The 6,000-nt window shown below is 36.1% G+C and overlaps 1 pseudogene; it reads right to left on the reverse strand.

Moving 5' to 3' along the window:
- LOC149245170 (WAT1-related protein At2g39510-like) overlaps positions 1 to 5,593 on the reverse strand; it is a 136,059-nt pseudogene extending 130,466 nt beyond the window's left edge.
- Positions 5,594 to 6,000: the final 407 nt, after the last annotated feature.

Raw genomic sequence — 6,000 nt, forward strand, 5'->3', positions numbered from 1 at the left:
TCTCAGGACTTCTAGAGAACTCAGGAAATAATGACTTTGAAATACTTGAAGTACCTGGTATATCAGAGAATGGCTTTATATGATCTCCATGCTAGCCTCGAGTCACCCCTTTAAGATTCGCTGACCTCAGCATCAATCTCAAATTTTTCACATAAACAGTCATCTACAGCAGTTTCGTAGCGCGCTACGAAACTGCTGTAGGTAATCAAAACTAAGCATATGAACCTTAAAGCAATAATGACTTAACTCTGTGATTTCTTCAGCTATTTTACACAGGTGTAAGGACTTCAAAAAGTTTCAAAAAGTTTCAAAACGATGATAACCAAAATTTACCAAAACTTGGAAGGCATATTTTCCCTTGGATTAATTAGCTAGTTTGCCTAGCTTCATCTTCAAACTGCTAACTTCTTCCTTTAAAACCTTGTTTTCTGCTCTTAAGCTTGTATTCATCTGTTTCATGATTTTTGCCTGCTTCAGAGATGGCACCGTCCACACATATGGATCAGAGACTGAGTCAGTTTGACTCATCAAACTTGTTCTGCCTTTCATTACAGCCTTTTTATAATTTGCATATCTTACTGCCCTTTCCTTAGAAACATTTTTAATCTGAGGTATTTCTTCTTTTGTTGTTCCAGCTTGTTTCTTGATAGCAATAACATTTCCACCTTGACTGATGATAACCCTATTTCCCTTGTTCTTACTTTTGGCTGCTTGAACTATTCCAGTCAAAACCTCAAGTACCTCTGTCCTAGGCACTTCTAAAGGTGCCTTCTCTTTCTGCGCTTTCTCCACTTCTTTGATTTGCCTTCTTGTGACTGGTCTACGTGGCTTAAAAGCATATTCTTTACTAGGCTCTTCAAATTTCAACCTTTTAGAAGCCCTTGATTTTTTAGAACTTTCGGGTGAAGACTGAGTGAGGTCAATATGCATTGGCTGCACCGGGTGATCTTGCTCAAATTCTATTGGTTCAATCTGTATTGGCTGATCTTGCTCTAGTTCAATGGCTTCAAGTAAGTCATTTAAACTACCTTTTGAAATAGGGCTTTCTTCCACAGTAATTGACTTACCTTTCTCTTTGTTTAGTTGACCTCTGGTTCTCACCCTTGAAATTTTTTCAACTTCACTTGATTTAGCTTCATCCTTCTTTTTCTGAATCTTCTGCTTTGATGACTGAGGTGTTTCCTTAGATGATGACTTAGGAGTTTCCTTTTCTGATACTTTAGATGTCTCCTTAGATAATGGCTTAGGAGTTTTCTTCACTGATGATTCAGGTGTCTCTTTAGCTGCCACAGACTTCTCTGATTTCCTTGACTTAGTTTTAGGCTTCTTTTGGTCTGTCACTTCTTTCCTAAGTTCAGCCAAAGTAGGTTCTTCACTCCTTTCTTCCCTTTCTCTCACAGGCAATGGAGTGAGGCCTGTTTTGCTTGGGAAGCCGGCCATAAACACAAATGAATCCCAATCTCTGCCAATCTTTTGTAAACTATCCAACACCAGCAACTTTACTAGACCATGATGAAACAGGGATGTTTCACAACCATCTTTCTTTAACTAAATTTATCACACATTTTGCTAATGCTTCTGAACAAATAGAAAGGTATGTCTATTGAAACCTTACCTGTGAAATGTAACAAAAGTTTGAAGTGGTAGGAGTAAACTTTATTGTACCTACCCTCGCATGTCAGGTATTTCTGGATGCATGTGAGGAGCATAGCATAATGTTCTTTTATATAACTCCTTGGCACCGCTTTGGTGAGGTCTTCATCTACATAAGGTTCCTTCAAAAACTCTTTACAGGGACTCATGTCGAACTTGAAGTTTTTGAACCATTCTTGGCCACCCCTCGGAATTTCAGTGACAGTGGAAATAACTTCAGGAGACACAGGAAACTCTAACATTGACACCTTTGAATTCAGTCCAGTAAAATTTAATGCGAAAGCCTTCGTTACCTCTGCATGTCCTCCCTTCAATTTTTCGCAAAACGTCCAACAACCAGCATTTTGAAAGGCTCTTGCTACACCTTCATCCCTGAGAGTAATATCTAACCCCTCCGGCTCTGTCCTCACACACTTACCGGATCGATGTTCCCTCTTTTCCATCTTGCTTTGAATATTTTCACACAGGGAACTAATGGTAGCTGTAGCGCGAAAACAAACTCGACTTTGGAGTGCACGCTCGCTTGCAATGATCCCTTTAAACAAGAACTTGGGCTTCTCATACAGCAATCATGTTTACACATTATGAAAAACCCATTATGATATAACCATCCCTTGTAAAATCCCTTAAACTGACACTCAAATGCATGACTCTGGACCTTATGGCGGAATGATGGTTTATCATGACCTGGAGAGGACGTAAACTGACAAACATGAACGGACCTATGACTCACCTCTCTCGGATTTGACATTCAAAGGAAGAGCGCTACAAAAAACCCTGAAACCCCGATTTAGTAGCGCGGACAGTTCAAACTTAACAAGATGCGCTACTAAATGGCTGAGAAACAGAACGCTGCGAAAAAACGAAAACATCATTTCGCAGCTAAACTGACCAATCAAACATGCGCTGCGAAACTGCGCAAAGTACTAATGACATGACATGCTTTAACTAACAATGATGGAGGGTATCTAATGATTTTTTCCTTACACGAATTCACATCAATACCTTTTGAAATTCAAATTTCAAATTGACATACACCAATAAACCTATTCACAAAACTGAAAACCTTTATATGAAACTTATGGACAACCTTATATACATGAACTATAGTTCTAAGTGATAACACACCGTGTCGACCTTTTCCCCTTACATACCTTGAGTTGATCTTCGTTCTTCTTATATTTTTCTCTGCTTCTAAATTCATCCTCATCACCGTTTCCATCAATGACAATGCATTTCTAACATTGTCCTCCTTGGGAATTGATAGAAACACCTTGATCAAACATACTCATCACCATAAATAAACTATAGTGTGTTTCTTATTTTTCCTTCTCCTTTACCTTCTCCTCCTTTGGATGTTTCTCCGCCTCCAATTCACTCCTCTTTTGTTGTAGTACTATGATGGTGTACTTCTCATTTCTATAGAAATATTATCTTATTTGATCACCAAGAAATATCCCTATCTCTTTGAAGTTCTTTTCCTTTGTTTAATCATTGACACTTCTCTCCCTTTGACATTAGTAAAGATACCAAAATTATCCTCCTGTCATCAATATCCCCCTACTATGTAGATCCTATGGACCTCACAACTTCATCTTGATATGTTGAATTCTTGATGACTACTTTTCTTCCTCTTTAGGAATATTTAGTGGAGGGAGGCAAGAGGAACAACTCCCAACCTCTGCCTTAGATGTTCAATCCAATCTCTTAGGAGAGGTAGTGGTTGAATATTAGCTACAAGTTTTTTATAGATACATACTCCAACTTGACAATGTGATTTGCAGCTTTCTCTATCAAGAAATGATATTTGATTCGAATATGCTTTCTCTTTTGGTGAATAACAAGTTTCTTTGACATGCTAATTGCATTTTTATTGCCATAAATAATAGGAATAAATTAATCATAGAACATTTTTACATATTGCAAAGTCTGCTTCATCCATAAGAGTTAATTGGAACAAGAAGTTGTTGCGATATGTTATGCTTCACCAATAGATAATGAAATTGAAGCAAAATTCTTTCTAAAAAATGAAACTACACATTCTCCAAGAAATAAAGAACCACCACTAGTGCTCTTTCAATCATATACATCACTTGCCTAATTAGCATTAGTATAAACAGCTAGTGAAAAATTGCTACCTCTTGGGTACCAAAATCCATAGTCCATCGTGGCTCTGAGATATCTAAGAATTCTTTTGGATGCTAGAATATGGCTTTGTCTAAGGTGTTCTTGTAATATTCCAATAATACAAACTTCCTGCATTATGTTTCATCTTGAGGTTGTCAAATCTAAGAGGCTACCAATAATCGACCATTATAAATTTTAGTCAACTTCAGCTGATTTGTTAGTCTTACTAATATTGAAACCTGTAACCATTGGTGTGCTCAGTACATAACAATCCTCCATGTGAAACTTCTTCACTTCTTCCTTAAGATATTTTATTTATGAGATAGATATCCATTTGGGCATATGTGAAACCTATAAACCAAGGAAATATGAAAGCGCTCAAGGCATGGACATCTCAAATTCTACCTTCATATCAGTTGAAAACTAGCATGTTAGTTAATTTGAATCGCTGGAAAATATAATATCATCAACATAGACAACCACCAGTATTAATTATCCATCATTAGATTTAATCACTATCAATTGTTCCTCTTTTGAAACCACACTTGAATAAATAACTATCTAACTTGAAATACAAAGCTCTTGGTACTTGCTTGAGGCCATACAGTGACTTCTTCAACTTATAAACACAATCAGGATGATCTATCAGTTGAAAACCATATGGCTGCTCTATGTAAACTTCTTCTGCAATTCTCCATTTAGAAAAGAATATTTGACATCCATATAATATATCTTGAATTTCTTGAAATACGAAAATGCCAAAAACATTATGATCACTTCTAATCAAGCAACAGGAGAAACATTTTCATCAAAGTAGAAACCTTTGATTTGTGCATATCCTTTGTAAACTAATCTATCTTTATTTCTGACCACTTCACCACATTCATTTAAATTATTACTAAAGACCCACTTAGTTCCAATTACATTCATGTGTCCAATCTTCAAACAAGCTCCCATTCTAATTTTTCTCAATTTAGTCAAATTATTCATGCATATCGTTTAACCAATAGTCATCCAAGCTAGCCTGCACAACATCCTTTGGCTCCATCTTTGATAAAAAATCTATATGCGCTTGTGTAGAGGGATTTAGTAGCTACCTTCTTGTCCTTAAAATTATGTTTAAATCACCAACAATTTGATCAGTTAGGTGGTTTTTTTTCACATAACTTGAAGGGTCTTTGGCTCGAGGACTAAGGGGCTCTTCATTGTCTTCATCTAAAAATGGTTCATCAACCTTCTCACCATTGTTAACTAGATGAATGCAGCTAGTAATTATTGGCTGATTATTTTCAAATTTAATATACTCATCCACTTTTACATCATTACAATCAAAAATATTCTTGATATTATTATTGTACCATATATAGCCCTTGATATTATAAAATATCCAAGAAAATATCTTCATCATCCCTTGCATCAAACTTACCAAGCTTTTCATCGTTCCTCTTGATGTATCACTTACATCTGAAAAATATGAAATGCTTGATTTTAATTGGTCTGCCATACCAAAGATCAAAAAGATTCTTGTCACTGTTTGGTTTGAAATGAGCTTTGTTGAGAATCACTATTGTTGTATGAATGGATTCAACCCAAAACCCTTGTTGAACATTCCATTCTCCCATCAAGGTTCTGGCTAATTGTTACGCATATGATTGTCTCTCTTCGCTACACCATTTTGTTGTGGAGTCTTGGATATAGTGAACTTCCTTTTGATTCCATCCTTCTTACAAAAGTAATCAAATACTTAAATAAACTCACCTCCATTGTCATATCTTATTCTTGTGATTTTATGGTCAATATCATTCTCCACCATGGCTTTGAAGTCCTTAAGCTTATCAGAGGCTTTATATTTGTTGGAAATAATATTGAGAGGGGGGGTGAATTAGTATTAGTAACTCAATAATATTTCATTTCCATAGGAAGATTTGTATACGCTACTTTAGCTAAGTGAACCAACGTGTACACGCGACTGTTATTAAAGCAACCAGCATATATGCAGAGAACTTTTGATTTACCCAATTTATCATGCATTGAACTTTAACCAGTATGTCAGATATTAATTAGACAGTGTTGTAAAAGAAGAATAAATCATTACACATAAGCATCACACATGAACACCAAGATATAAGGTGGAAACCCAATGTGGGTAAAAACCACCTGCATACTAGATCTCACACTTCATCAAATATGCGATACTTGCACACCTTGGCCCAATGATCT

The sequence above is a fragment of the Pinus tabuliformis genome, chromosome 7 (genome assembly GCF_031772625.1).
Source record: "Pinus tabuliformis cultivar Carrire ecotype Pingquan chromosome 7, CPIR1, whole genome shotgun sequence".
NCBI lineage: Eukaryota > Viridiplantae > Streptophyta > Pinopsida > Pinales > Pinaceae > Pinus > Pinus tabuliformis.